General features: G+C 42.7%; 3 non-coding genes and 72 pseudogenes across 3 annotated transcripts; all 75 read left to right on the top strand.

Moving 5' to 3' along the window:
- The first annotated feature begins 318 nt into the window (after nucleotides 1–318).
- LOC128037307 (5S ribosomal RNA) lies at nucleotides 319–431 on the top strand (annotated as a pseudogene).
- Nucleotides 432–1,187: 756 nt separating this feature from the next.
- Nucleotides 1,188–1,302, top strand: LOC128037117 (5S ribosomal RNA; annotated as a pseudogene).
- A 174-nt stretch (nucleotides 1,303–1,476) lies between these two features.
- Nucleotides 1,477–1,593, top strand: LOC128037225 (5S ribosomal RNA; annotated as a pseudogene).
- A 179-nt stretch (nucleotides 1,594–1,772) lies between these two features.
- On the top strand, nucleotides 1,773–1,889 carry LOC128037240 (5S ribosomal RNA; annotated as a pseudogene).
- Nucleotides 1,890–2,069: 180 nt separating this feature from the next.
- LOC128037262 (5S ribosomal RNA) lies at nucleotides 2,070–2,184 on the top strand (annotated as a pseudogene).
- Nucleotides 2,185–2,359: 175 nt separating this feature from the next.
- Nucleotides 2,360–2,474, top strand: LOC128037192 (5S ribosomal RNA). The gene has a single exon (XR_008193369.1). It is a non-coding gene; the product is annotated as a 5S ribosomal RNA (ribosomal RNA).
- Nucleotides 2,475–3,241: 767 nt separating this feature from the next.
- On the top strand, nucleotides 3,242–3,356 carry LOC128037331 (5S ribosomal RNA; annotated as a pseudogene).
- Nucleotides 3,357–3,827: 471 nt separating this feature from the next.
- Nucleotides 3,828–3,938, top strand: LOC128037075 (5S ribosomal RNA; annotated as a pseudogene).
- A 180-nt stretch (nucleotides 3,939–4,118) lies between these two features.
- LOC128037299 (5S ribosomal RNA) lies at nucleotides 4,119–4,230 on the top strand (annotated as a pseudogene).
- A 519-nt stretch (nucleotides 4,231–4,749) lies between these two features.
- On the top strand, nucleotides 4,750–4,861 carry LOC128037241 (5S ribosomal RNA; annotated as a pseudogene).
- Nucleotides 4,862–5,039: 178 nt separating this feature from the next.
- Nucleotides 5,040–5,153, top strand: LOC128037326 (5S ribosomal RNA; annotated as a pseudogene).
- Nucleotides 5,154–5,332: 179 nt separating this feature from the next.
- Nucleotides 5,333–5,446, top strand: LOC128037399 (5S ribosomal RNA; annotated as a pseudogene).
- Nucleotides 5,447–5,930: 484 nt separating this feature from the next.
- On the top strand, nucleotides 5,931–6,041 carry LOC128037343 (5S ribosomal RNA; annotated as a pseudogene).
- A 179-nt stretch (nucleotides 6,042–6,220) lies between these two features.
- LOC128037070 (5S ribosomal RNA) lies at nucleotides 6,221–6,337 on the top strand. The gene has a single exon (XR_008193357.1). It is a non-coding gene; the product is annotated as a 5S ribosomal RNA (ribosomal RNA).
- A 187-nt stretch (nucleotides 6,338–6,524) lies between these two features.
- On the top strand, nucleotides 6,525–6,636 carry LOC128037346 (5S ribosomal RNA; annotated as a pseudogene).
- Nucleotides 6,637–6,814: 178 nt separating this feature from the next.
- Nucleotides 6,815–6,927, top strand: LOC128037266 (5S ribosomal RNA; annotated as a pseudogene).
- A 177-nt stretch (nucleotides 6,928–7,104) lies between these two features.
- LOC128037406 (5S ribosomal RNA) lies at nucleotides 7,105–7,220 on the top strand (annotated as a pseudogene).
- A 178-nt stretch (nucleotides 7,221–7,398) lies between these two features.
- On the top strand, nucleotides 7,399–7,513 carry LOC128037069 (5S ribosomal RNA; annotated as a pseudogene).
- Nucleotides 7,514–7,691: 178 nt separating this feature from the next.
- On the top strand, nucleotides 7,692–7,805 carry LOC128037234 (5S ribosomal RNA; annotated as a pseudogene).
- A 177-nt stretch (nucleotides 7,806–7,982) lies between these two features.
- On the top strand, nucleotides 7,983–8,097 carry LOC128037336 (5S ribosomal RNA; annotated as a pseudogene).
- A 178-nt stretch (nucleotides 8,098–8,275) lies between these two features.
- On the top strand, nucleotides 8,276–8,388 carry LOC128037374 (5S ribosomal RNA; annotated as a pseudogene).
- Nucleotides 8,389–8,567: 179 nt separating this feature from the next.
- LOC128037111 (5S ribosomal RNA) lies at nucleotides 8,568–8,679 on the top strand (annotated as a pseudogene).
- A 179-nt stretch (nucleotides 8,680–8,858) lies between these two features.
- On the top strand, nucleotides 8,859–8,974 carry LOC128037151 (5S ribosomal RNA; annotated as a pseudogene).
- Nucleotides 8,975–9,153: 179 nt separating this feature from the next.
- LOC128037230 (5S ribosomal RNA) lies at nucleotides 9,154–9,269 on the top strand (annotated as a pseudogene).
- A 179-nt stretch (nucleotides 9,270–9,448) lies between these two features.
- LOC128037281 (5S ribosomal RNA) lies at nucleotides 9,449–9,561 on the top strand (annotated as a pseudogene).
- Nucleotides 9,562–9,737: 176 nt separating this feature from the next.
- LOC128037195 (5S ribosomal RNA) lies at nucleotides 9,738–9,852 on the top strand (annotated as a pseudogene).
- A 177-nt stretch (nucleotides 9,853–10,029) lies between these two features.
- Nucleotides 10,030–10,143, top strand: LOC128037244 (5S ribosomal RNA; annotated as a pseudogene).
- Nucleotides 10,144–10,321: 178 nt separating this feature from the next.
- Nucleotides 10,322–10,437, top strand: LOC128037116 (5S ribosomal RNA; annotated as a pseudogene).
- Nucleotides 10,438–10,619: 182 nt separating this feature from the next.
- Nucleotides 10,620–10,735, top strand: LOC128037181 (5S ribosomal RNA). The gene has a single exon (XR_008193368.1). It is a non-coding gene; the product is annotated as a 5S ribosomal RNA (ribosomal RNA).
- Nucleotides 10,736–10,917: 182 nt separating this feature from the next.
- Nucleotides 10,918–11,031, top strand: LOC128037409 (5S ribosomal RNA; annotated as a pseudogene).
- Nucleotides 11,032–11,207: 176 nt separating this feature from the next.
- Nucleotides 11,208–11,324, top strand: LOC128037369 (5S ribosomal RNA; annotated as a pseudogene).
- A 176-nt stretch (nucleotides 11,325–11,500) lies between these two features.
- On the top strand, nucleotides 11,501–11,613 carry LOC128037265 (5S ribosomal RNA; annotated as a pseudogene).
- A 178-nt stretch (nucleotides 11,614–11,791) lies between these two features.
- LOC128037191 (5S ribosomal RNA) lies at nucleotides 11,792–11,904 on the top strand (annotated as a pseudogene).
- Nucleotides 11,905–12,082: 178 nt separating this feature from the next.
- LOC128037298 (5S ribosomal RNA) lies at nucleotides 12,083–12,194 on the top strand (annotated as a pseudogene).
- A 178-nt stretch (nucleotides 12,195–12,372) lies between these two features.
- LOC128037258 (5S ribosomal RNA) lies at nucleotides 12,373–12,489 on the top strand (annotated as a pseudogene).
- A 179-nt stretch (nucleotides 12,490–12,668) lies between these two features.
- Nucleotides 12,669–12,781, top strand: LOC128037085 (5S ribosomal RNA; annotated as a pseudogene).
- Nucleotides 12,782–12,958: 177 nt separating this feature from the next.
- On the top strand, nucleotides 12,959–13,071 carry LOC128037205 (5S ribosomal RNA; annotated as a pseudogene).
- A 174-nt stretch (nucleotides 13,072–13,245) lies between these two features.
- Nucleotides 13,246–13,359, top strand: LOC128037242 (5S ribosomal RNA; annotated as a pseudogene).
- Nucleotides 13,360–13,535: 176 nt separating this feature from the next.
- LOC128037339 (5S ribosomal RNA) lies at nucleotides 13,536–13,648 on the top strand (annotated as a pseudogene).
- Nucleotides 13,649–14,117: 469 nt separating this feature from the next.
- Nucleotides 14,118–14,230, top strand: LOC128037127 (5S ribosomal RNA; annotated as a pseudogene).
- A 471-nt stretch (nucleotides 14,231–14,701) lies between these two features.
- Nucleotides 14,702–14,814, top strand: LOC128037318 (5S ribosomal RNA; annotated as a pseudogene).
- A 176-nt stretch (nucleotides 14,815–14,990) lies between these two features.
- LOC128037264 (5S ribosomal RNA) lies at nucleotides 14,991–15,105 on the top strand (annotated as a pseudogene).
- Nucleotides 15,106–15,284: 179 nt separating this feature from the next.
- LOC128037347 (5S ribosomal RNA) lies at nucleotides 15,285–15,399 on the top strand (annotated as a pseudogene).
- Nucleotides 15,400–15,578: 179 nt separating this feature from the next.
- Nucleotides 15,579–15,691, top strand: LOC128037252 (5S ribosomal RNA; annotated as a pseudogene).
- Nucleotides 15,692–15,870: 179 nt separating this feature from the next.
- Nucleotides 15,871–15,983, top strand: LOC128037074 (5S ribosomal RNA; annotated as a pseudogene).
- A 176-nt stretch (nucleotides 15,984–16,159) lies between these two features.
- On the top strand, nucleotides 16,160–16,271 carry LOC128037340 (5S ribosomal RNA; annotated as a pseudogene).
- A 181-nt stretch (nucleotides 16,272–16,452) lies between these two features.
- Nucleotides 16,453–16,566, top strand: LOC128037231 (5S ribosomal RNA; annotated as a pseudogene).
- A 179-nt stretch (nucleotides 16,567–16,745) lies between these two features.
- On the top strand, nucleotides 16,746–16,860 carry LOC128037415 (5S ribosomal RNA; annotated as a pseudogene).
- Nucleotides 16,861–17,041: 181 nt separating this feature from the next.
- On the top strand, nucleotides 17,042–17,157 carry LOC128037401 (5S ribosomal RNA; annotated as a pseudogene).
- A 176-nt stretch (nucleotides 17,158–17,333) lies between these two features.
- Nucleotides 17,334–17,448, top strand: LOC128037065 (5S ribosomal RNA; annotated as a pseudogene).
- Nucleotides 17,449–17,624: 176 nt separating this feature from the next.
- LOC128037285 (5S ribosomal RNA) lies at nucleotides 17,625–17,736 on the top strand (annotated as a pseudogene).
- Nucleotides 17,737–18,205: 469 nt separating this feature from the next.
- On the top strand, nucleotides 18,206–18,319 carry LOC128037218 (5S ribosomal RNA; annotated as a pseudogene).
- Nucleotides 18,320–18,496: 177 nt separating this feature from the next.
- On the top strand, nucleotides 18,497–18,609 carry LOC128037256 (5S ribosomal RNA; annotated as a pseudogene).
- Nucleotides 18,610–18,792: 183 nt separating this feature from the next.
- Nucleotides 18,793–18,907, top strand: LOC128037088 (5S ribosomal RNA; annotated as a pseudogene).
- Nucleotides 18,908–19,087: 180 nt separating this feature from the next.
- On the top strand, nucleotides 19,088–19,201 carry LOC128037077 (5S ribosomal RNA; annotated as a pseudogene).
- A 181-nt stretch (nucleotides 19,202–19,382) lies between these two features.
- LOC128037112 (5S ribosomal RNA) lies at nucleotides 19,383–19,498 on the top strand (annotated as a pseudogene).
- Nucleotides 19,499–19,676: 178 nt separating this feature from the next.
- LOC128037359 (5S ribosomal RNA) lies at nucleotides 19,677–19,789 on the top strand (annotated as a pseudogene).
- A 177-nt stretch (nucleotides 19,790–19,966) lies between these two features.
- Nucleotides 19,967–20,080, top strand: LOC128037131 (5S ribosomal RNA; annotated as a pseudogene).
- A 178-nt stretch (nucleotides 20,081–20,258) lies between these two features.
- On the top strand, nucleotides 20,259–20,370 carry LOC128037352 (5S ribosomal RNA; annotated as a pseudogene).
- Nucleotides 20,371–20,546: 176 nt separating this feature from the next.
- Nucleotides 20,547–20,662, top strand: LOC128037314 (5S ribosomal RNA; annotated as a pseudogene).
- A 178-nt stretch (nucleotides 20,663–20,840) lies between these two features.
- Nucleotides 20,841–20,953, top strand: LOC128037408 (5S ribosomal RNA; annotated as a pseudogene).
- A 177-nt stretch (nucleotides 20,954–21,130) lies between these two features.
- On the top strand, nucleotides 21,131–21,245 carry LOC128037123 (5S ribosomal RNA; annotated as a pseudogene).
- Nucleotides 21,246–21,423: 178 nt separating this feature from the next.
- LOC128037330 (5S ribosomal RNA) lies at nucleotides 21,424–21,536 on the top strand (annotated as a pseudogene).
- Nucleotides 21,537–22,294: 758 nt separating this feature from the next.
- Nucleotides 22,295–22,406, top strand: LOC128037338 (5S ribosomal RNA; annotated as a pseudogene).
- A 177-nt stretch (nucleotides 22,407–22,583) lies between these two features.
- On the top strand, nucleotides 22,584–22,697 carry LOC128037206 (5S ribosomal RNA; annotated as a pseudogene).
- Nucleotides 22,698–22,876: 179 nt separating this feature from the next.
- Nucleotides 22,877–22,989, top strand: LOC128037279 (5S ribosomal RNA; annotated as a pseudogene).
- A 179-nt stretch (nucleotides 22,990–23,168) lies between these two features.
- LOC128037161 (5S ribosomal RNA) lies at nucleotides 23,169–23,282 on the top strand (annotated as a pseudogene).
- A 177-nt stretch (nucleotides 23,283–23,459) lies between these two features.
- Nucleotides 23,460–23,573, top strand: LOC128037217 (5S ribosomal RNA; annotated as a pseudogene).
- Nucleotides 23,574–23,749: 176 nt separating this feature from the next.
- On the top strand, nucleotides 23,750–23,864 carry LOC128037068 (5S ribosomal RNA; annotated as a pseudogene).
- A 175-nt stretch (nucleotides 23,865–24,039) lies between these two features.
- LOC128037283 (5S ribosomal RNA) lies at nucleotides 24,040–24,153 on the top strand (annotated as a pseudogene).
- Nucleotides 24,154–24,331: 178 nt separating this feature from the next.
- Nucleotides 24,332–24,445, top strand: LOC128037110 (5S ribosomal RNA; annotated as a pseudogene).
- A 178-nt stretch (nucleotides 24,446–24,623) lies between these two features.
- On the top strand, nucleotides 24,624–24,736 carry LOC128037358 (5S ribosomal RNA; annotated as a pseudogene).
- Nucleotides 24,737–24,913: 177 nt separating this feature from the next.
- Nucleotides 24,914–25,026, top strand: LOC128037232 (5S ribosomal RNA; annotated as a pseudogene).
- Nucleotides 25,027–25,208: 182 nt separating this feature from the next.
- On the top strand, nucleotides 25,209–25,321 carry LOC128037222 (5S ribosomal RNA; annotated as a pseudogene).
- A 465-nt stretch (nucleotides 25,322–25,786) lies between these two features.
- LOC128037247 (5S ribosomal RNA) lies at nucleotides 25,787–25,901 on the top strand (annotated as a pseudogene).
- The last annotated feature ends 160 nt before the right edge of the window (nucleotides 25,902–26,061 follow it).

Raw genomic sequence — 26,061 nt, 5'->3', positions numbered from 1 at the left:
CTTTATATGAATAGATTGCGCAAGAGTTGGCGGGTGCGATCATACCGGCACTAATGCCGGATCCCATCGAACTCATGATTAAGCGTGCTTGGCGAGTAGTACTAGGATGGGTGACCTCTGGGAAGTCCTCGTGTTGCACCCTCCATTTTATTTCATATAATGTTTTTTAGTTGCATTTTCTCGGCGTGGTGTAACTCATTCGTTATTTGCGTTTTGTGAAATAAACAATTTGAAGCGATATTTGGTCAAATTTGCATTTAAATTCGGCGCAAGTGCGATAAGGGCGACCTTTATATGAATAGATTGCGCAAGAGTTGGCGGTGCGATCATACCGGCACTAATGCGGATCCCATCGAACTCCATGATTAAGCGTGCTTGGCGAGAGTAGTACTAGGATGGGTGACCTCTGGGAAGTCCTCGTGTTGCACCCTCCATTTTATTTCATATAATGTTTTTTAGTTGCATTTTCTCGGCGTGGTGTAACTCATTCGTTATTTGCGTTTTGTGAAATAAACAATTTGAAGCGATATTTGGTTAATTTGCATTTAAATTCGTACTAACGATAAGGGCATCCTTTATATGAATAGATTGCGCAAGAGTTGTGGCGATCATACCGACACTAATGCCGGATCATCGAACTCCATGATTAAGCGTGCTTAGGCGAGTAGTACTAGGATGGGTGACCTCACAGGAAGTCTGGTGTTGCACCCTCCCATTTTATTTCATATAATTTTTTTAGTTGCATTTTCTCGGCGTGGTGTAACTCATTCGTTATTTGCGTTTTTGAAATAAATAATTTGGAAGCGATATTTGGTCGAATTTGCATTTAAATTAGAAGCATATTTACTGTAAAGGCAACCTTTATATGAATAAGATTAACGAAGTTGTGGTGCGCGATCATACCGGCACTAATGCACGGATCCCTTCGAACTCTCATGATTAAGCGTGCTTGGGAGAAGTAGTACTAGGATGGGTGACCTCACAGGAAGATCCTCGTGTTGCACCCCTCCCATTTATTTCATATAATGTTTTTTTAGTTGCATTTTCTCGGCGTGGTGTAACTCATTACGTTATTTGCGTTTTGTGAAATAAACAATTTGAAAGCGATATTTGGTGAATTTGCATTTAAATTAAGTACAAGCTAACGATAAAGGACGTTTATATGAATAGATTGCTGAAGAAGTTGGAGGTGCGATCATACCGGCACTAATGCGCGGATCCCATCGAACTCCATTATTAAGCGTGCTTGGCGAGAGTAGTACTAGGATGGGTGACCTCTGGGAAGTCCTCGTGTTGCACCTCCATTTTATTTCATATAATGTTTTTTAGTTGCATTTTCTCGGCGTGGTGTAACTCATTCGTTATTTGCGTTTTGTGAAATAAACAATTTGAAGCGATATTTGGTCGAATTGCATTTAAATTTGGTACAAGCTGCGATAAGGGCGACCTTTATATGAATAGATTACGCAGAGTTGGCGATGCGATCATACCCGCACTAATGCACCGGATCCCATCGAACTCCGCATGTTAAGCGTGCTTGGGCGAGTAGTACTAGGATGGGTGACCTCCTGGGAAGTCCTCGTGTTGCACCTCCCATTTTATTTCATATAATGTTTTTTAGTTGCATTTTCTCGGCGTGGTGTAACTCATTCGTTATTTGCGTTTTGTGAAATAAACAATTTGAAGCGATATTTGGTCGAATTTGCATTTAAATTTGGGCGCAGCTGCGATAAGGGCAGCCTTTATATGAATAGATTGCGCAAGAAGTTGGCGGGTGCGATCATACCAGCACTAATGCCCGGATCCCCATCGAACTCCCTTGATTTAAGCGTGCTTGGGCGAGTAGTACTAGGATGGGTGACCTCTGGGAAGTCCTCGTGTTGCACCCTCCCATTTTATTTCATATAATGTTTTTTAGTTGCATTTTCTCGACGTGGTGTAACTCATTCGTTATTTGCGTTTTGTGAAATAAACAATTTGAAGCGATATTTGGTCAAATTTGCATTTAAATTCGACGTAAGCTACGATAAGAGGCAGCCTTTATATGAATAGATTAGCAAGAGTTGGCCAGGTGCGATCATACCAGCACTAATGCACCGGATCCCATCGAACTCACGCGATTAAGCGTGCTTGGCGAGTAGTACTAGGATGGGTGACCTCTGGGAAGTCCTCGTGTTGCACCTCCATTTTATTTCATATAATGTTTTTTAGTTGCATTTTCTCGGCGTGGTGTAACTCATTAGTTATTTGCGTTTTGTGAAATAAACAATTTGAAGCGATATTTGGTGAATTTGCATTTAAATTCGAGCGTAAAAGTCGATAAGGGCGACCTTTATATGAATAGATTGTAAGAGTTGGAGGGTGCGATCATACCAGCACTAATACGGATCCCATCGAACTCCATGATTAAGCGTGCTTGGGCGAGAGTAGTACTAGGATGGGTGACCTCCTGGGAAGTCCTCGTGTTGCACCCCTTCCATTTTATTTCATATAATTTTTTTAGTTGCATTTTCTCGACGTGGTGTAACTCAATCGTTATTTGCGTTTTGTGAAATAAACAATTTGAAACGATATTTGGTCGAATTTGCCTTTAAATTGACAAGCAAGCTGCGATAAGGCGAGCCTTTATATGAATAGATTGCGCAAGAAGTTGGCCAGTGCGATCATACCAGCACTAATGCCGGATCCCTTCGAACTCCATGATTAAGCGTGCTTGGCGAGTAGTACTAGGATGGGTGACCTCACAGGAAGTCCTCGTGTTGCACCCCTCCATTTTATTTCATATAATGTTTTTTAGTTGCATTTTCTCGGCGTGGTGTAACTCATTTGTTATTTGCGTTTTGTGAAATAAACAATTTGAAGCGATATTTGGTCAATTTGCATTTAAATTGAGCTGCATACTGCGATAAGGGCGACCTTTATATGAATAGATTGCGCAAGAGTTGGCGGATGCGATCATACCGGCACTAATGCACGGATCCCATCGAACTCATGATTAAGCGTGCTTGGCGAGAGTAGTACTAGGATGGGTGACCTCTGCAAAGTCCTCGTGTTGCACCTCTCCATTTTATTTCATATAATTTTTTTTAGTTGCATTTTCTCGGCGTGGTGTAACTCATTCGTTATTTGCGTTTTGTGAAATAAACAATTTGAAAGCGATATTTGGTGAATTTGCATTTAAATTTGGCGCAAGCTGCGATAAGGGCGACCTTTATATGAATAGATTGCGCAAGAGTTGGCGGGATGCGATCATACCGCACTAATGCCGGATCCCATCGAAACTCCATGATTAAGCGTGCTTGGCGCGAGTAGTACTAGGATGGGTGACCTCTGAGGAAGTCCTCGTGTTGCACCCTCCATTTTATTTCATATAATGTTTTTTAGTTGCATTTTCTCGGCGTGGTGTAACTCATTCGTTATTTGCGTTTTGTGAAATAAACAATTTGAAGCGATATTTGGTCAATTTGCATTTAAATTCGGCGCAAAGCTGCGATAAAGGCGACCTTTATATGAATAGATGCGCAAGAGTTGGCCAGATGCGATCATACCGACACTAATGCAGGATCCCATCGAACTCCGCGATGATTAAGCGTGCTTGGCGAGTAGTACTAGGATGGGTGACCTCTCAGGGAAGTCCTCGTGTTGCACCTCTCCATTTTATTTCATATAATTTTTTTAGTTGCATTTTCTCGGCGTGGTGTAACTCATCGTTATTTGCGTTTTGTGAAATAAACAATTTGAAGCGATATTTGGTCGAATTTGCATTTAAATTGACGCAAAGCTGCGATAAGGGGCAGCCTTTATATGAATAGATTCTTGAAGTTGGCGGGTGCGATCATACCGGCACTAATGCACGGATCCCATCGAACTCCGATTAAGCGTGCTTGGGCGAGTAGTACTAGGATGGGTGACCTCTGGAAGTCCTCGTGTTGCACCCTCCATTTTATTTCATATAATGTTTTTTTAGTTGCATTTTCTCGGCGTGGTGTAACTCATTCGTTATTTGCGTTTTGTGAAATAAACAATTTGAAGCGATATTTGGTCGAATTTGCATTTAAATTCGGCGCAAAGCTGCGATAAGGCGACCTTTATATGAATAGATTGCGCAAGAGTTGGCGGAGTGCGATCATACCGGCACTAATGCGGATCCCATCGAACTCCATGATTAAGCGTGCTTGGCGAGTAGTACTAGGATGGGTGACCTCTTGGGAAGTCCTCGTGTTGCACCCTCCATTTTATTTCATATAATGTTTTTTAGTTGCATTTTCTCGGCGTGGTGTAACTCATTCGTTATTTGCGTTTTGTGAAATAAACAATTTGAAGCGATATTTGGTCGAATTTGCATTTAAATTCGAGCACCAAGCTGCGATAAGGGCAACCTTTATATGAATAGATTGTAAAAGGTTTCAATGATAGTTGGCGAACTCCGCAGCAATGCGATCATACCGAGGCACTAATGCAGCCTTATATGGATCCAAGTTGTGGGTGCGATCATACCAGAACTCATGATTAAGCGTGCTTGGCGAGTAGTACTAGGATGGGTGACCTCTGGGAAGTCCTCGTGTTGCACCTCTCCATTTTATTTCATATAATTTTTTTAGTTGCATTTTCTCGGCGTGGTGTAACTCATTCGTTATTTGCGTTTTGTGAAATAAACAATTTGAAGCGATATTTGGTCGAATTTGCATTTAAATTCGGCGCAACTGCGATAAAGGGACCCTTTATATGAATAGATTGCGCAAGAGTTGGCGGTGCGATCATACCAGCACTAATGCGGATCCCATCGAACTCCGCATTTAAGCGTGCTTGGCGAGTAGTACTAGGATGGGTGACCTCACAGGAAGTCCTCGTGTTGCACCCCTCCATTTTATTTCATATAATGTTTTTTTAGTTGCATTTTCTCGGCGTGGTGTAACTCATTCGTTATTTGCGTTTTGTGAAATAAACAATTTGAAGCGATATTTGGTCGAATTTGCATTTAAATTCGGCGCAAGCTCTCGATAAGGGCGCCTTTATATGAATAGATTGCAAGAGTTGGCAGGTGCGATCATACCGGCACTAATGCCGGATCCCATCGAACTCATGATTAAGCGTGCTTGGGCGAGTAGTACTAGGATGGGTGACCTCCTCAGGAAGTCCTCGTGTTGCACCTCCATTTTATTTCATATAATGTTTTTTTAGTTGCATTTTCTCGGCGTGGTGTAACTCATTATCGTTATTTGCGTTTTGTGAAATAAACAATTTGAAGCGATATTTGGTCAATTTGCATTTAAATTCGAGTAAGCTGCGATAAAGGGCGACCTTTATATGAATAGATTGCGCAAGAGTTGGCGAGTGCGATCATACCGACACTAATGCCGGATCCCATCGAACTCCATGATTAAGCGTGCTTGGCGAAAGTAGTACTAGGATGGGTGACCTCTGGGAAGTCCTCGTGTTGCACCCCTCATTTTATTTCATATAATGTTTTTTAGTTGCATTTTCTCGGCGTGGTGTAACTCATTCGTTATTTGCGTTTTGTGAAATAAACAATTTGAAAAACGATATTTGGTCGAATTTGCATTTAAATTGAGCGCAAAGCTGCGATAAGGGGCGACCTTTATATGAATAGATTGCGCCAGAGTTGGCCAGTGCGATCATACCGGCACTAATGCCTCCGGGAAGTCCGGATCCCATCGAACTCCATGATTAAGCGTGCTTGGCGAGTAGTACTAGGATGGGTGACCTCTGAGGAAGTCCTCGTGTTGCACCCTCCATTTTATTTCATATAATGTTTTTTAGTTGCATTTTCTCGGCGTGGTGTAACTCATTACGTTATTTGCGTTTTGTGAAATAAACAATTTGAAGCGATATTTGGTCAATTTGCATTTAAATTCGGCGCAACTGCGATAAGGGCAGCCTTTATATGAATAGATTGCGCAAGAGTTGGCGGGTGCGATCATACCGACACTAATGCCGGATCATCAGAACTCCGCAGTTAAGCGTGCTTGGCGAGTAGTACTAGGATGGGTGACCTCTGGGAAGTCCTCGTGTTGCACCCTCCATTTTATTTCATATAATGTTTTTTAGTTGCATTTTCTCGGCGTGGTGTAACTCATTCGTTATTTGCGTTTTGTGAAATAAACAATTTGAAGCGATATTTGGTCGAATTTGCATTTAAATTCGAGCAAGCTGCGATAAAGGGCGCACCTTTATATGAATAGATTGCGCAAGAGTTGGCGGGTGCGATCATACCGGCACTAATGCACCGGATCCCATCGAACTCCGCAGTTAAGCGTGCTTGGGCGAGAGTAGTACTAGGATGGGTGACCTCTGGGAAGTCCTCGTGTTGCACCCCTCCCATTTTATTTCATATAATTTTTTTTAGTTGCATTTTCTCGACGTGGTGTAACTCATTCGTTATTTTCGTTTTGTGAAATAAACAATTTGAAGCGATATTTGGTCGAATTTGCATTTAAATTGAGGGAAGCGCAAGCTGCGATAAGAGGCGAGCCTTTATATGAATAGATTGCGCAGAGTTGGCGAGGTGCGATCATACCAACACTAATGCGGATCCCATCGAACTCCGCATTTAAGCGTGCTTGGCGAGTAGTACTAGGATGGGTGACCTCACAGGAAGTCCTCGTGTTGCACCCCTCCATTTTATTTCATATAATGTTTTTTAGTTGCATTTTCTCGGCGTGGTGTAACTCATTCGTTATTTGCGTTTTGTGAAATAAACAATTTGAAGCGATATTTGGTCAATTTGCATTTAAATTCGAGCGCAAGCTGCGATAAGGCAACCTTTATATGAATAGATTGCGCAAGAGTTGGCGGGTGCGATCATACCAGCACTAATGCACGGATCCCATCGAACTCCATGATTAAGCGTGCTTGGCGAGTAGTACTAGGATGGGTGACCTCTGGGAAGTCCTCGTGTTGCACCCTCCATTTTATTTCATATAATGTTTTTTAGTTGCATTTTCGGCGTGGTGTAACTCATTCGTTATTTGCGTTTTGTGAAATAAACAATTTGAAAGCGATATTTGGTCGAATTTGCATTTAAATTCGGCGCAAGCTGCGATAAGGGCGACCTTTATATGAATAGATTGCGCAAGAGTTGGCGGGTGCGATCATACCGGCACTAATGCACGGATCCCATCGAACTCCATGATTAAGCGTGCTTGGCGAGAGTAGTACTAGGATGGGTGACCTCACAGGAAGTCCTCGTGTTGCACCCTCCATTTTATTTCATATAATGTTTTTTTAGTTGCATTTTCTCGGCGTGGTGTAACTCATTCGTTATTTGCGTTTTGTGAAATAAACAATTTGAAGCGATATTTGGTCGAATTTGCATTTAAATTCGGCATAAGTGCGATAAGGGCAGCCTTTATATGAATAGATTGCGCAAGAGTTGGCGGGTGCGATCATACCGGCACTAATGCACGGATCCCATCGAACTCCATGATTAAGCGTGCTTGGCGAGAGTAGTACTAGGATGGGTGACCTCTGGGAAGTCCTCGTGTTGCACCCCTCATTTTATTTCATATAATGTTTTTTAGTTGCATTTTCTCGGCGTGGTGTAACTCATTCGTTATTTGCGTTTTGTGAAATAAACAATTTGAAACGATATTTGGTCGAATTTGCATTTAAATTCGGCGCAAGCTGCGATAAGGGCAGCCTTTATATGAATAGATTGCGCAAGAGTTGGCGGGTGCGATCATACCAGCACTAATGCACGGATCCCATCGAACTCCGCAGATTAAGCGTGCTTGGCGAGTAGTACTAGGATGGGTGACCTCTGGGAAGTCCTCGTGTTGCACCCTCCATTTTATTTCATATAATGTTTTTTAGTTGCATTTTCTCGGCGTGGTGTAACTCATTCGTTATTTGCGTTTTGTGAAATAAACAATTTGAAACGATATTTGGTCGAATTTGCATTTAAATTGACGCAAGCTGCGATAAGGCGACCTTTATATGAATAGATTGCGCAAAGAGTTGGCGGGTGCGATCATACCAGCACTAATGCGGATCCCATCAGAACTCCATGATTAAGCGTGCTTGGCGAGAGTAGTACTAGGATGGGTGACCTCTGGGGAAGTCCTCGTGTTGCACCCTCCATTTTATTTCATATAATGTTTTTTAGTTGCATTTTCTCGGCGTGGTGTAACTCATTCGTTATTTGCGTTTTGTGAAATAAACAATTTGAAGCGATATTTGGTTGAATTTGCATTTAAATTGGCGCGCATGTGCGATAAAGGCGACCTTTATATGAATAGATTGCGCAAGAGTTGGCGGGTGCGATCATACCGGCACTAATGCGGATCCCATCGAACTCCGCATGATTAAGCGTGCTTGGCGAGTAGTACTAGGATGGGTGACCTCTGGGAAGTCCTCGTGTTGCACCCTCCCATTTTATTTCATATAATGTTTTTTTAGTTGCATTTTCTCGGCGTGGTGTAACTCATTAGTTATTTGCGTTTTGTGAAATAAACAATTTGAAGCGATATTTGGTCGAATTTGCATTTAAATTGAGGCGCAAGCTGCGATAAGGCGACCTTTATATGAATAGATTGCGCAGAGTTGGCGGGTGCGATCATACCGCACTAATGCCGGATCCCATCGAACTCCGCAGTTAAGCGTGCTTGGCGAGAGTAGTACTAGGATGGGTGACCTCTGGAAGTCCTCGTGTTGCACCTCTCCATTTTATTTCATATAATGTTTTTTTAGTTGCATTTTCTCGGCGTGGTGTAACTCATTCGTTATTTGCGTTTTGTGAAATAAACAATTTGAAGCGATATTTGGTCGAATTTGCATTTAAATTGAGCGCAAGCTGCGATAAGGGCAGCCTTTATATGAATAGATTGCGCAGAGTTGGCGGATGCGATCATACCGGCACTAATGCTGCCGGATCCCATCGAACTCCATGATTAAGCGTGCTTGGGCGAGTAGTACTAGGATGGGTGACCTCTGGGAAGTCCTCGTGTTGCACCTCCCATTTTATTTCATATAATGTTTTTTTAGTTGCATTTTCTCGGCGTGGTGTAACTCATTCGTTATTTGCGTTTTGTGAAATAAACAATTTGAAGCGATATTTGGTCGAATTTGCATTTAAATTGAGCGCAAGCTGCGATAAAGGGCAGCCTTTATATGAATAGATTGCGCAAAGTTGGCAGATGCGATCATACCGGCACTAATGCACGGATCCCATCGAACTCCATGATTAAGCGTGCTTGGCGCGAGTAGTACTAGGATGGGTGACCTCACAGGAAGTCCTCGTGTTGCACCCTCCATTTTATTTCATATAATGTTTTTTAGTTGCATTTTCTCGGCGTGGTGTAACTCATTCGTTATTTGCGTTTTGTGAAATAAACAATTTGAAGCGATATTTGGTGAATTTGCATTTAAATTCGGCGCATAGCTGCGATAAAGGGCGACCTTTATATGAATAGATTGCGCAAGAGTTGGCGGGTGCGATCATACCGGCACTAATGCACGGATCCCATCGAACTCCATGATTAAGCGTGCTTGGCGAGTAGTACTAGGATGGGTGACCTCTGGGAAGTCCTCGTGTTGCACCCTCCATTTTATTTCATATAATGTTTTTTAGTTGCATTTTCTCGGCGTGGTGTAACTCATTCGTTATTTCGTTTTGTGAAATAAACAATTTGAAGCGATATTTGGTCAATTTGCATTTAAATTGGCGCAAGCTGCGATAAAGGGCAGCCTTTATATGAATAGATTGCGCAAGAGTTGGCGGGTGCGATCATACCAGCACTAATGCACGGATCCCATCGAACTCATGATTAAGCGTGCTTGGCGAGAGTAGTACTAGGATGGGTGACCTCACAGGAAGTCCTCGTGTTGCACCCTCCATTTTATTTCATATAATGTTTTTTAGTTGCATTTTCTCGGCGTGGTGTAACTCATTCGTTATTTGCGTTTTGTGAAATAAACAATTTGAAGCGATATTTGGTCGAATTTGCATTTAAATTCGAAGCAAGCTGCGATAAGGGCAACCTTTATATGAATAGATTGCGCAAGAGTTGGCGGTGCGATCATACCAGCACTAATGCAGGATCCCATCGAACTCATGATTAAGCGTGCTTGGCGAGAGTAGTACTAGGATGGGTGACCTCACAGGAAGTCCTCGTGTTGCACCTCCCATTTTATTTCATATAATGTTTTTTTAGTTGCATTTTCTCGGCGTGGTGTAACTCATTCGTTATTTGCGTTTTGTGAAATAAACAATTTGAAGCGATATTTGGTCGAATTTGCATTTAAATTGGCGCATAGCTGCGATAAGGGCAGCCCTTATATGAATAGATTGCGCAGAGTTGGCGGGTGCGATCATACCGGCACTAATGCCGGGATCCCATCGAACTCCATGATTAAGCGTGCTTGGCGAGAGTAGTACTAGGATGGGTGACCTCACAGGAAGTCCTCGTGTTGCACCCTCCATTTTATTTCATATAATGTTTTTTTAGTTGCATTTTCTCGGCGTGGTGTAACTCATTACGTTATTTGCGTTTTGTGAAATAAACAATTTGAAGCGATATTTGGTCAAATTTGCATTTAAATTCGGGCGCAAGCTGCGATAAAGGGCAGCCTTTATATGAATAGATTGCGCAAGAGTTGGCGAGTGCGATCATACCAGCACTAATGCCGGATCCCATCGAACTCCATGATTAAGCGTGCTTGGGCGAGAGTAGTACTAGGATGGGTGACCTCCTGGGAAGTCCTCGTGTTGCACCCCTCCCTTTTATTTCATATAATGTTTTTTTTAGTTGCATTTTCTCGACGTGGTGTAAATCATTCGTTATTTGCGTTTTGTGAAATAGACAATTTGGAACGATATTTGGTCAATTTGCATTTAAATTGTATAAGCAAGCTACGATAAGGGGCACCTTTATATGAATAGATTGCGCAAGAGTTGGCGGGTGCGATCATACCAGCACTAATGCGGATCCCTTCGAACTCGCGATTAAGCGTGCTTGGGCGAGAGTAGTACTAGGATGGGTGACCTCACAGGAAGTCCTCGTGTTGCACCTCCCATTTTATTTCATATAATGTTTTTTAGTTGCATTTTCTCGGCGTGGTGTAACTCATTCGTTATTTGCGTTTTGTGAAATAAACAATTTGAAGCGATATTTGGTCAATTTGCATTTAAATTCGGCGCAAGCTGCGATAAGGGCAGCCTTTATATGAATAGATTGCGCAAGAGTTGGCGGTGCGATCATACCAGCACTAATGCACGGATCCCATCGAACTCCATGATTAAGCGTGCTTGGGCGAGAGTAGTACTAGGATGGGTGACCTCTGAGGAAGTCCTCGTGTTGCCCCTCCCATTTTATTTCATATAATGTTTTTTTAGTTGCATTTTCTCGGCGTGGTGTAACTCATTCGTTATTTGCGTTTTGTGAAATAAACAATTTGAAGCGATATTTGGTCGAATTTGCATTTAAATTCGGCGCAAGCTGCGATAAGGGAGACCTTTATATGAATAGATTAAAGAGTTGGCGGGTGCGATCATACCAGCACTAATGCACGGATCCCATCGAACTCCATGATTAAGCGTGCTTGGCGAGTAGTACTAGGATGGGTGACCTCTGGGAAGTCCTCGTGTTGCACCCTCCCATTTTATTTCATATAATTTTTTTAGTTGCATTTTCTCGGCGTGGTGTAACTCATTACGTTATTTGCGTTTTGTGAAATAAACAATTTGAAGCGATATTTGGTCAAATTTGCATTTAAATTGGCGCAAGCTGCGATAAGGGCGACCTTTATATGAATAGATTGCGCAAGAGTTGGCGGGTGCGATCATACCGGCACTAATGCGGATCCCATCGAACTCCATGATTAAGCGTGCTTGGCGAGAGTAGTACTAGGATGGGTGACCTCTGGGAAGTCCTCGTGTTGCACCCTCCATTTTATTTCATATAATGTTTTTTTAGTTGCATTTTCTCGGCGTGGTGTAACTCATTCGTTATTTGCGTTTTGTGAAATAAACAATTTGAAGCGATATTTGGTCGGTTTGCATTTAAATTGACGCAAGCTGCGATAAGAGGCGACCTTTATATGAATAGATTGCATGAGAGTTGGCGGGTGCGATCATACCGCACTAATGCAGGATCCCATCGAACTCCATGATTAAGCGTGCTTGGGCGAGTAGTACTAGGATGGGTGACCTCTGGGAAGTCCTCGTGTTGCACCCTCCATTTTATTTCATATAATGTTTTTTAGTTGCATTTTCTCGGCGTGGTGTAACTCATTCGTTATTTGCGTTTTGTGAAATAAACAATTTGAAGCGATATTTGGTCGAATTTGCATTTAAATTTGACGCAAGCTGCGATAAGGGGCGACCTTTATATGAATAGATTAGCAAGAGTTGGCGGGTGCGATCATACCAGCACTAATGCACGGATCCCATCAGAACTCCATGATTAAGCGTGCTTGGCGAGAGTAGTACTAGGATGGGTGACCTCACAGGAAGTCCTCGTGTTGCACCCCTCCATTTTATTTCATATAATGTTTTTTAGTTGCATTTTCTCGGCGTGGTGTAACTCATTCGTTATTTGCGTTTTGTGAAATAAACAATTTGAAGCGATATTTGGTCGAATTTGCATTTAAATTCGAGTATAAGCTGCGATAAGGGCACCTTTATATGAATAGATTGCGCAAGAGTTGGCGGGTGCGATCATACCGGCACTAATGCAGGATCCCATCGAACTCCATGATTAAGCGTGCTTGGGCGAGTAGTACTAGGATGGGTGACCTCTGGGAAGTCCTCGTGTTGCACCCTCCATTTTATTTCATATAATGTTTTTTTAGTTGCATTTTCTCGGCGTGGTGTAACTCATTAGTTATTTGCGTTTTGTGAAATAAACAATTTGAAAGCGATATTTGGTCAATTTGCATTTAAATTCGGCGCAAGCTGCGATAAGGGGCACCTTTATATGAATAGATTGCAAGAGTTGGCGGATGCGATCATACCGGCACTAATGCGGATCCCATCGAACTCCATGATTAAGCGTGCTTGGGCGAGTAGTACTAGGATGGGTGACCTCACAGGAAGTCCTCGTGTTGCACCTCCATTTTATTTCATATAATGTTTTTTTAGTTGCATTTTCTCGGCGTGGTGTAACTCATTCGTTATTTGCGTTTTGTGAAATAAACAATTTGAAGCGATATTTGGTCAATTTGCATTTAAATTGGCGCAAGCTGCGATAAGGGGACCTTTATATGAATAGATTGCGCAAGAGTTGGCGGTGCGATCATACCGGCACTAATGCACGGATCCCATCGAACTCCGCGATTAAGCGTGCTTGGGAGAGTAGTACTAGGATGGGTGACCTCTGGGAAGTCCTCGTGTTGCACCCTCCATTTTATTTCATATAATGTTTTTTAGTTGCATTTTCTCGGCGTGGTGTAACTCATTCGTTATTTGCGTTTTGTGAAATAAACAATTTGAAGCGATATTTGGTCAATTTGCATTTAAATTGAGCGCAAGCTGCGATAAGGGCGACCTTTATATGAATAGATTGCGCAAGAGTTGGCGGTGCGATCATACCAGCACTAATGCACGGATCCCATCGAACTCCGCGATTAAGCGTGCTTGGCGAGTAGTACTAGGATGGGTGACCTCTGGGAAGTCCTCGTGTTGCACCCTCCATTTTATTTCATATAATGTTTTTTAGTTGCATTTTCTCGGCGTGGTGTAACTCATTCGTTATTTGCGTTTTGTGAAATAAACAATTTGAAAGCGATATTTGGTCGAATTTGCATTTAAATTCGAGCGCAACTGCGATAAGGGGACCTTTATATGAATAGATTGCGCAGAGTTGGCGGTGCGATCATACCGAGCACTAATGCGGATCCCATCGAACTCCATGATTAAGCGTGCTTGGCGAGTAGTACTAGGATGGGTGACCTCACAGGAAGTCCTCGTGTTGCACCTCCATTTTATTTCATATAATGTTTTTTTAGTTGCATTTTCTCGGCGTGGTGTAACTCATTCGTTATTTGCGTTTTGTGAAATAAACAATTTGAAGCGATATTTGGTCAATTTGCATTTAAATTCGAGGCGCAAGCTGCGATAAGGGGCGACCTTTATATGAATAGATTGCGCAAGAGTTGGCGGGTGCGATCATACCGGCACTAATGCACGGATCCCATCGAACTCCGCATTTAAGCGTGCTTGGCGAGTAGTACTAGGATGGGTGACCTCTGGGAAGTCCTCGTGTTGCACCCTCCATTTTATTTCATATAATGTTTTTTAGTTGCATTTTCTCGGCGTGGTGTAACTCATTACGTTATTTGCGTTTTGTGAAATAAACAATTTGAAGCGATATTTGGTCGAATTTGCATTTAAATTCGGCGCAGCTGCGATAAGGGCGCCTTTATATGAATAGATTGCGCAAGAGTTGGCGGGTGCGATCATACCGACACTAATGCGGATCCCATCGAACTCCATGATTAAGCGTGCTTGGCGAGAGTAGTACTAGGATGGGTGACCTCTGGAAGTCCTCGTGTTGCACCCTCCATTTTATTTCATATAATGTTTTTTTTAGTTGCATTTACTCGACGTGGTGTAACTCATTCGTTATTTGCGTTTTGTGAAATAAACAATTTGAAACGATATTTGGTCGAATTTGCATTTAAATTTGGGGCGCAACTGCGATAAGTGGCAGCCTTTATATGAATAGATTGCGCAAGAGTTGGCGGGTGCGATCATACCAGCACTAATGCGGATCCCATCGAACTCATGATTAAGCGTGCTTGGCGAGAGTAGTACTAGGATGGGTGACCTCACAGGAAGTCCTCGTGTTGCACCTCCATTTTATTTCATATAATTTTTTTTAGTTGCATTTTCTCGGCGTGGTGTAACTCATTCGTTATTTGCGTTTTGTGAAATAAACAATTTGAAGCGATATTTGGTCGATTTGCATTTAAATTCGGCGCAAGCTGCGATAAGGGCGACCTTTATATGAATAGATTGCGCAAGAGTTGGCCAGTGCGATCATACCGCACTAATGCACGGATCCCATCGAACTCCATGATTAAGCGTGCTTGGCGAGAGTAGTACTAGGATGGGTGACCTCTGGGGAAGTCCTCGTGTTGCACCTCCCATTTTATTTCATATAATGTTTTTTAGTTGCATTTTCTCGGCGTGGTGTAACTCATTCGTTATTTGCGTTTTGTGAAATAAACAATTTGAAGCGATATTTGGTCAATTTGCATTTAAATTCGGCGCAAAGCTGCGATAAAGGCGACCTTTATATGAATAGATTAGCGCAAGAGTTGGCGGATGCGATCATACCAGCACTAATGCCGGATCCCATCAGAACTCCGCGATTAAGCGTGCTTGGCGAGAGTAGTACTAGGATGGGTGACCTCTGGGAAGTCCTCGTGTTGCACCTTCCATTTTATTTCATATAATGTTTTTTAGTTGCATTTTCTCGGCGTGGTGTAACTCATTACGTTATTTGCGTTTTGTGAAATAAACAATTTGAAGCGATATTTGGTCAATTTGCATTTAAATTGAGGCGCAAGCTGCGATAAGGGCAGCCTTTATATGAATAGATTGCGCAAGAGTTGGCGGGTGCGATCATACCGCACTAATGCAGGATCCCATCGAACTCATGATTAAGCGTGCTTGGCGAGAGTAGTACTAGGATGGGTGACCTCACAGGAAGTCCTCGTGTTGCACCCTCCATTTTATTTCATATAATGTTTTTTAGTTGCATTTTCTCGGCGTGGTGTAACTCATTCGTTATTTGCGTTTTGTGAAATAAACAATTTGAAGCGATATTTGGTCAATTTGCATTTAAATTCGAGCGCAAGCTGCGATAAAGGCGACCTTTATATGAATAGATTGCGCAAGAGTTGGCGGAGTGCGATCATACCGGCACTAATGCACGGATCCCATCGAACTCCGCAGTTAAGCGTGCTTGGCGAGTAGTACTAGGATGGGTGACCTCTGGGAAGTCCTCGTGTTGCACCCTCCATTTTATTTCATATAATGTTTTTTAGTTGCATTTTCTCGGCGTGGTGTAACTCATTCGTTATTTGCGTTTTGTGAAATAAACAATTTGAAGCGATATTTGGTCGAATTTGCATTTAAATTCGGCATAAGCTGCGATAAAGGCAACCTTTATATGAATAGATTGCGCAAGAGTTGTGGTGCGATCATACCGACACTAATGCGGATCCCATCGAACTCCATGATTAAGCGTGCTTGGGCGAGTAGTACTAGGATGGGTGACCTCTGGGAAGTCCTCGTGTTGCACCCCTCCCATTTTATTTCATATAATGTTTTTTAGTTGCATTTTCTCGACGTGGTGTAACTCATTCGTTATTTGCGTTTTGTGAAATAAACAATTTGAAACGATATTTGGTCGAATTTGCATTTAAATTCGAGCGCAAGCTGCGATAAAGGCGACCTTTATATGAATAGATTGCGCAAGAGTTGGCGGATGCGATCATACCGGCACTAATGCCGGATCCCATCGAACTCCATGATTAAGCGTGCTTGGCGAGAGTAGTACTAGGATGGGTGACCTCTGGGAAGTCCTCGTGTTGCACCTCCATTTTATTTCATATAATGTTTTTTAGTTGCATTTTCTCGGCGTGGTGTAACTCATTCGTTATTTGCGTTTTGTGAAATAAACAATTTGAAGCGATATTTGGTCGAATTTGCATTTAAATTCGAGCGCCAAAGCTGCGATAAAGGCGACCTTTATATGAATAGATTGCGCAGAGTTGGCGGGTGCGATCATACCGGCACTAATGCCGGATCCCATCGAACTCCATGATTAAGCGTGCTTGGCGAGAGTAGTACTAGGATGGGTGACCTCACAGGAAGTCCTCGTGTTGCACCCTCCATTTTATTTCATATAATGTTTTTTTAGTTGCATTTTCTCGACGTGGTGTAACTCATTCGTTATTTGCGTTTTGTGAAATAAACAATTTGAAACGATATTTGGTCGAATTTGCATTTAAATTTGAGGCGCAACTGCGATAAGGGGCAGCCTTTATATGAATAGATTGCGCAAGAGTTGGCGGGTGCGATCATACCAGCACTAATGCACGGATCCCATCGAACTCCATGATTAAGCGTGCTTGGCGAGAGTAGTACTAGGATGGGTGACCTCACAGGAAGTCCTCGTGTTGCACCCTCCATTTTATTTCATATAATGTTTTTTAGTTGCATTTTCTCGGCGTGGTGTAACTCATTCGTTATTTGCGTTTTGTGAAATAAACAATTTGAAGCGATATTTGGTCAATTTGCATTTAAATTCGGCGCAAGCTGCGATAAGGCGACCTTTATATGAATAGATTGCGCAAGAGTTGGCGGATGCGATCATACCGGCACTAATGCACGGATCCCATCGAACTCATGATTAAGCGTGCTTGGGCGAGAGTAGTACTAGGATGGGTGACCTCTGGGAAGTCCTCGTGTTGCACCCTCCATTTTATTTCATATAATGTTTTTTAGTTGCATTTTCTCGGCGTGGTGTAACTCATTCGTTATTTGCGTTTTGTGAAATAAACAATTTGAAGCGATATTTGGTCAATTTGCATTTAAATTGGCGCAAGCTGCGATAAGGGCAGCCTTTATATGAATAGATTGCGCAAGAGTTGGCGGGTGCGATCATACCAGCACTAATGCGGATCCCATCGAACTCCATGATTAAGCGTGCTTGGCGAGAGTAGTACTAGGATGGGTGACCTCTGGAAGTCCTCGTGTTGCACCCTCCCATTTTATTTCATATAATGTTTTTTAGTTGCATTTTCTCGGCGTGGTGTAACTCATTCGTTATTTGCGTTTTGTGAAATAAACAATTTGAAGCGATATTTGGTCAATTTGCATTTAAATTCGGCGCAACTGCGATAAGGGCGACCTTTATATGAATAGATTGCGCAAGAGTTGGCAGTGCGATCATACCGGCACTAATGCACGGATCCCATCGAACTCCATGATTAAGCGTGCTTGGCGAGTAGTACTAGGATGGGTGACCTCACAGGAAGTCCTCGTGTTGCACCCTCCCATTTTATTTCATATAATGTTTTTTAGTTGCATTTTCTCGGCGTGGTGTAACTCATTCGTTATTTGCGTTTTGTGAAATAAACAATTTGAAGCGATATTTGGTCGAATTTGCATTTAAATTCGGCGCCAAGCTGCGATAAGGGCAACCTTTATATGAATAGATTGCGCAAGAGTTGGCGGTGCGATCATACCGGCACTAATGCCGGATCCCATCGAACTCCATGATTAAGCGTGCTTGGCGAGAGTAGTACTAGGATGGGTGACCTCTGGGAAGTCCTCGTGTTGCACCCTCCATTTTATTTCATATAATGTTTTTTTAGTTGCATTTTCTCGGCGTGGTGTAACTCATTCGTTATTTGCGTTTTGTGAAATAAACAATTTGAAGCGATATTTGGTCGATTTGCATTTAAATTAGGCGCAAGCTGCGATAAGGGCGACCTTTATATGAATAGATTGCGCAAGAGTTGGCGGTGCGATCATACCGAGCACTAATGCGGATCCCATCGAACTCCGCATTAAGCGTGCTTGGCGAGAGTAGTACTAGGATGGGTGACCTCTGGGAAGTCCTCGTGTTGCACCCTCCATTTGTTTTTTATTTCATATAATGTTTTTTAGTTGCATTTTCTCGGCGTGGTGTAACTCATTCGTTATTTGCGTTTTGTGAAATAAACAATTTGAAGCGATATTTGGTCAATTTGCATTTAAATTCGGCGCAAGCTGCGATAAAGGCGACCTTTATATGAATAGATTGCGCAAGAGTTGGCAGGTGCGATCATACCGCACTAATGCACGGATCCCATCGAACTCCATGATTAAGCGTGCTTGGCGAGAGTAGTACTAGGATGGGTGACCTCTGGGGAAGTCCTCGTGTTGCACCTCCCATTTTATTTCATATAATGTTTTTTAGTTGCATTTTCTCGGCGTGGTGTAACTCATTCGTTATTTGCGTTTTGTGAAATAAACAATTTGAAGCGATATTTGGTCAATTTGCATTTAAATTCGGTAGCATAGCTGCGATAAGGGCGAGCCTTTATATGAATAGATTGCGCAAGAGTTGGCGGGTGCGATCATACCAGCACTAATGCCGGATCCCATCGAACTCCATGATTAAGCGTGCTTGGCGAGAGTAGTACTAGGATGGGTGACCTCTGGGAAGTCCTCGTGTTGCACCCCTCCATTTTATTTCATATAATGTTTTTTAGTTGCATTTTCTCGGCGTGGTGTAACTCATTCGTTATTTGCGTTTTGTGAAATAAACAATTTGAAGCGATATTTGGTCGAATTTGCATTTAAATTGAGGCGCAAGCTGCGATAAGGGGCAGCCTTTATATGAATAGATTGCGCAAAGTTGGCCAGGTGCGATCATACCGGCACTAATGCACGGATCCCATCGAACTCCATGATTAAGCGTGCTTGGCGAGAGTAGTACTAGGATGGGTGACCTCACAGGAAGTCCTCGTGTTGCACCCTCCATTTTATTTCATATAATGTTTTTTTAGTTGCATTTTCTCGGCGTGGTGTAACTCATTCGTTATTTGCGTTTTGTGAAATAAACAATTTGAAGCGATATTTGGTCAATTTGCATTTAAATTCGGCGCAAGCTGCGATAAGGGCGACCTTTATATGAATAGATTGCGCAAGAGTTGGCGGATGCGATCATACCGGCACTAATGCCGGATCCCATCGAACTCCATGATTAAGCGTGCTTGGCGAGTAGTACTAGGATGGGTGACCTCTGAGGAAGTCCTCGTGTTGCACCCTCCATTTTATTTCATATAATGTTTTTTAGTTGCATTTTCTCGGCGTGGTGTAACTCATTCGTTATTTGCGTTTTGTGAAATAAACAATTTGAAGCGATATTTGGTCGAATTTGCATTTAAATTGGCGCAAGCTGCGATAAGGGCGACCTTTATATGAATAGATTGCGCAAGAGTTGGCGGGTGCGATCATACCGGCACTAATGCAGGATCCCATCGAACTCCATGATTAAGCGTGCTTGGCGAGAGTAGTACTAGGATGGGTGACCTCTGGGAAGTCCTCGTGTTGCACCCTCCATTTTATTTCATATAATGTTTTTTAGTTGCATTTTCTCGGCGTGGTGTAACTCATTCGTTATTTGCGTTTTGTGAAATAAACAATTTGAAGCGATATTTGGTCGAATTTGCATTTAAATTCGGCGCAAGCTGCGATAAGGGCGACCTTTATATGAATAGATTGCGCAAGAGTTGGCGGGTGCGATCATACCGCACTAATGCCGGATCCCATCGAACTCCATGATTAAGCGTGCTTGGCGAGTAGTACTAGGATGGGTGACCTCACAGGAAGTCCTCGTGTTGCACCCTCCATTTTATTTCATATAATGTTTTTTAGTTGCATTTTCTCGGCGTGGTGTAACTCATTCGTTATTTGCGTTTTGTGAAATAAACAATTTGAAGCGATATTTGGTCGATTTGCATTTAAATTGGCGCAAGCTGCGATAAGGGCAGCCTTTATATGAATAGATTGCGCAAGAGTTGGCGGGTGCGATCATACCAGCACTAATGCGGGATCCCATCGAACTCCATGATTAAGCGTGCTTGGGCGAGAGTAGTACTAGGATGGGTGACCTCTGAGGAAGTCCTCGTGTTGCACCCTCCCATTTTATTTCATATAATGTTTTTTTAGTTGCATTTTCTCGGCGTGGTGTAACTCATTCGTTATTTGCGTTTTGTGAAATAAACAATTTGAAGCGATATTTGGTCAATTTGCATTTAAATTGGCGCAAGCTGCGATAAGGGCGACCTTTATATGAATAGATTGCGCAAGAGTTGGCGGGTGCGATCATACCGGCACTAATGCGGATCCCATCGAACTCATGATTAAGCGTGCTTGGGCGAGAGTAGTACTAGGATGGGTGACCTCTGGGAAGTCCTCGTGTTGCACCCTCCATTTTATTTCATATAATGTTTTTTTAGTTGCATTTTCTCGGCGTGGTGTAACTCATTCGTTATTTGCGTTTTGTGAAATAAACAATTTGAAGCGATATTTGGTCGAATTTGCATTTAAATTCGGCGCAAGCTGCGATAAGGGCACCTTTATATGAATAGATTGCGCAAGAGTTGGCAGTGCGATCATACCGGCACTAATGCACGGATCCCATCGAACTCCGCATTTAAGCGTGCTTGGCGAGAGTAGTACTAGGATGGGTGACCTCTGGGAAGTCCTCGTGTTGCACCCTCCCATTTTATTTCATATAATGTTTTTTAGTTGCATTTTCTCGGCGTGGTGTAACTCATTCGTTATTTGCGTTTTGTGAAATAAACAATTTGAAGCGATATTTGGTCAATTTGCATTTAAATTGAGGCGCAACTGCGATAAGGGCGACCTTTATATGAATAGATTGCGCAAGAGTTGGCGGGTGCGATCATACCGACACTAATGCGGATCCCATCGAACTCCATGATTAAGCGTGCTTGGCGAGAGTAGTACTAGGATGGGTGACCTCTGGGAAGTCCTCGTGTTGCACCCTCCATTTTATTTCATATAATTTTTTTTAGTTGCATTTTCTCGGCGTGGTGTAACTCATTCGTTATTTGCGTTTTGTGAAATAAACAATTTGAAGCGATATTTGGTCAATTTGCATTTAAATTCGGCGCAAGCTGCGATAAAGGCGACCTTTATATGAATAGATTGCGCAAGAGTTGGCAGATGCGATCATACCGGCACTAATGCGGATCCCATCGAACTCATGATTAAGCGTGCTTGGCGAGAGTAGTACTAGGATGGGTGACCTCTGGGAAGTCCTCGTGTTGCACCCTCCCATTTTATTTCATATAATGTTTTTTAGTTGCATTTTCTCGGCGTGGTGTAACTCATTCGTTATTTGCGTTTTGTGAAATAAACAATTTGAAGCGATATTTGGTCGAATTTGCATTTAAATTGAGGCGCAAGCTGCGATAAAGGCGACCTTTATATGAATAGATTGCGCAAGAGTTGGCGGTGCGATCATACCGACACTAATGCCGGATCCCATCGAACTCCATGATTAAGCGTGCTTGGCGAGTAGTACTAGGATGGGTGACCTCTGGGAAGTCCTCGTGTTGCACCCTCCATTTTATTTCATATAATGTTTTTTTAGTTGCATTTTCTCGGCGTGGTGTAACTCATTCGTTATTTGCGTTTTGTGAAATAAACAATTTGAAGCGATATTTGGTCAATTTGCATTTAAATTCGGCGCAAGCTGCGATAAGGGCGACCTTTATATGAATAGATTGCGCAAGAGTTGGCGGGTGCGATCATACCGGCACTAATGCGGATCCCATCGAACTCCATGATTAAGCGTGCTTGGCGAGTAGTACTAGGATGGGTGACCTCACAGGAAGTCCTCGTGTTGCACCCTCCATTTTATTTCATATAATGTTTTTTAGTTGCATTTTCTCGGCGTGGTGTAACTCATTCGTTATTTGCGTTTTGTGAAATAAACAATTTGAAGCGATATTTGGTCGAATTTGCATTTAAATTCGGCGCAAGCTGCGATAAGGGGCACCTTTATATGAATAGATTGCGCAAGAGTTGGCGGTGCGATCATACCAGCACTAATGCCGGATCCCATCGAACTCCATGATTAAGCGTGCTTGGCGAGAGTAGTACTAGGATGGGTGACCTCTGGGAAGTCCTCGTGTTGCACCCTCCATTTTATTTCATATAATGTTTTTTAGTTGCATTTTCTCGGCGTGGTGTAACTCATTCGTTATTTGCGTTTTGTGAAATAAACAATTTGAAGCGATATTTGGTCAAATTTGCATTTAAATTGAGGCGCAAGCTGCGATAAGGGCGACCTTTATATGAATAGATTGCGCAAGAGTTGGCGGGTGCGATCATACCGGCACTAATGCACGGATCCCATCGAACTCCATGATTAAGCGTGCTTGGCGAGTAGTACTAGGATGGGTGACCTCTGGGAAGTCCTCGTGTTGCACCCTCCATTTTATTTCATATAATGTTTTTTAGTTGCATTTTCTCGGCGTGGTGTAACTCATTCGTTATTTGCGTTTTGTGAAATAAACAATTTGAAGCGATATTTGGTCAATTTGCATTTAAATTCGAGGCGCAAGCTGCGATAAGGGCGACCTTTATATGAATAGATTGCGCAAGAGTTGGCGAGTGCGATCATACCGGCACTAATGCCGGATCCCATCGAACTCCATGATTAAGCGTGCTTGGCGAGAGTAGTACTAGGATGGGTGACCTCTGGGAAGTCCTCGTGTTGCACCCTCCATTTTATTTCATATAATGTTTTTTAGTTGCATTTTCTCGGCGTGGTGTAACTCATTCGTTATTTGCGTTTTGTGAAATAAACAATTTGAAGCGATATTTGGTGAATTTGCATTTAAATTCGAGCGCAAGCTGCGATAAGGGCGACCTTTATATGAATAGATTGCGCAAGAGTTGGCGGTGCGATCATACCGGCACTAATGCCGGATCCCATCGAACTCCATGATTAAGCGTGCTTGGCGAGAGTAGTACTAGGATGGGTGACCTCTGGGAAGTCCTCGTGTTGCACCCTCCCATTTTATTTCATATAATGTTTTTTAGTTGCATTTTCTCGGCGTGGTGTAACTCATTCGTTATTTGCGTTTTGTGAAATAAACAATTTGAAGCGATATTTGGTCAATTTGCATTTAAATTGGCGCAAGCTGCGATAAGGCGACCTTTATATGAATAGATTGCGCAAGAGTTGGCGGGTGCGATCATACCGGCACTAATGCACGGATCCCATCGAACTCCGCATTAAGCGTGCTTGGCGAGAGTAGTACTAGGATGGGTGACCTCTGAGGAAGTCCTCGTGTTGCACCTCCCATTTTATTTCATATAATGTTTTTTAGTTGCATTTTCTCGGCGTGGTGTAACTCATTCGTTATTTGCGTTTTGTGAAATAAACAATTTGAAGCGATATTTGGTCAATTTGCATTTAAATTGAGCGCAAGCTGCGATAAGGGCACCTTTATATGAATAGATTGCGCAAGAGTTGGCGGTGCGATCATACCGGCACTAATGCACGGATCCCATCGAACTCCGCGATTAAGCGTGCTTGGCGAGTAGTACTAGGATGGGTGACCTCACAGGAAGTCCTCGTGTTGCACCCTCCCATTTTATTTCATATAATGTTTTTTTAGTTGCATTTTCTCGGCGTGGTGTAACTCATTCGTTATTTGCGTTTTGTGAAATAAACAATTTGAAGCGATATTTGGTCAATTTGCATTTAAATTCGGCGCAAGCTGCGATAAGGGCGACCTTTATATGAATAGATTGCGCAGAGTTGGCGGGTGCGATCATACCGGCACTAATGCGGATCCCATCGAACTCCATGATTAAGCGTGCTTGGCGAGAGTAGTACTAGGATGGGTGACCTCTGGGGAAGTCCTCGTGTTGCACCCTCCATTTTATTTCATATAATGTTTTTTAGTTGCATTTTCTCGGCGTGGTGTAACTCATTCGTTATTTGCGTTTTGTGAAATAAACAATTTGAAGCGATATTTGGTCAATTTGCATTTAAATTCGAGCGCAAGCTGCGATAAGGGCGACCTTTATATGAATAGATTGCGCAAGAGTTGGCGGGTGCGATCATACCAGCACTAATGCGGATCCCATCGAACTCCGCATTAAGCGTGCTTGGCGAGAGTAGTACTAGGATGGGTGACCTCACAGGAAGTCCTCGTGTTGCACCCTCCATTTTATTTCATATAATGTTTTTTAGTTGCATTTTCTCGGCGTGGTGTAACTCATTCGTTATTTGCGTTTTGTGAAATAAACAATTTGAAGCGATATTTGGTCGAATTTGCATTTAAATTCGGCGCAAGCTGCGATAAGGGCGACCTTTATATGAATAGATTGCGCAAGAGTTGGCGGTGCGATCATACCGGCACTAATGCCGGATCCCATCGAACTCCATGATTAAGCGTGCTTGGCGAGTAGTACTAGGATGGGTGACCTCATGGGAAGTCCTCGTGTTGCACCCCTCCAATTTTATTTCATATAATGTTTTTTTAGTTGCATTTTCTCGACGTGGTGTAGCTCAGTCGTTATTTGCGTTTTGTGAAATAAACAATTTGAAACGATATTTGGTCGAATTTGCATTTAAATTCGAGGCGCAACTGCGATAAGGGCGACCTTTATATGAATAGATTGCGCAAGAGTTGGCGGGTGCGATCATACCAGCACTAATGCGGATCCCATCGAACTCCATGATTAAGCGTGCTTGGCGAGAGTAGTACTAGGATGGGTGACCTCTGGGAAGTCCTCGTGTTGCACCTCCCATTTTATTTCATATAATGTTTTTTTAGTTGCATTTTCTCGGCGTGGTGTAACTCATTCGTTATTTGCGTTTTGTGAAATAAACAATTTGAAGCGATATTTGGTCGAATTTGCATTTAAATTCGGCGCAAGCTGCGATAAGGCAGCCTTTATATGAATAGATTGCGCAAGAGTTGGCGGTGCGATCATACCGGCACTAATGCGGATCCCATCGAACTCCATGATTAAGCGTGCTTGGCGAGTAGTACTAGGATGGGTGACCTCTGGGAAGTCCTCGTGTTGCACCCTCCATTTTATTTCATATAATGTTTTTTAGTTGCATTTTCTCGGCGTGGTGTAACTCATTCGTTATTTGCGTTTTGTGAAATAAACAATTTGAAGCGATATTTGGTCAATTTGCATTTAAATTCGGCGCAAGCTGCGATAAGGGCGACCTTTATATGAATAGATTGCGCAAGAGTTGGCGGGTGCGATCATACCGGCACTAATGCCGGATCCCATCGAACTCCGCAGTTAAGCGTGCTTGGCGAGAGTAGTACTAGGATGGGTGACCTCACAGGAAGTCCTCGTGTTGCACCCTCCATTTTATTTCATATAATGTTTTTTAGTTGCATTTTCTCGGCGTGGTGTAACTCATTCGTTATTTGCGTTTTGTGAAATAAACAATTTGAAGCGATATTTGGTCAATTTGCATTTAAATTGGCGCAAGCTGCGATAAGGGCGACCTTTATATGAATAGA

The sequence above is a fragment of the Gossypium raimondii genome, unplaced genomic scaffold, assembly GCF_025698545.1.
Source record: "Gossypium raimondii isolate GPD5lz unplaced genomic scaffold, ASM2569854v1 Contig00235_ERROPOS10200000+, whole genome shotgun sequence".
In the NCBI taxonomy this organism is placed as follows: domain Eukaryota; kingdom Viridiplantae; phylum Streptophyta; class Magnoliopsida; order Malvales; family Malvaceae; genus Gossypium; species Gossypium raimondii.
The sequence above is the reverse complement of the archived record's forward strand: the minus strand, read 5'-3'. Positions and strand labels throughout refer to the sequence as shown.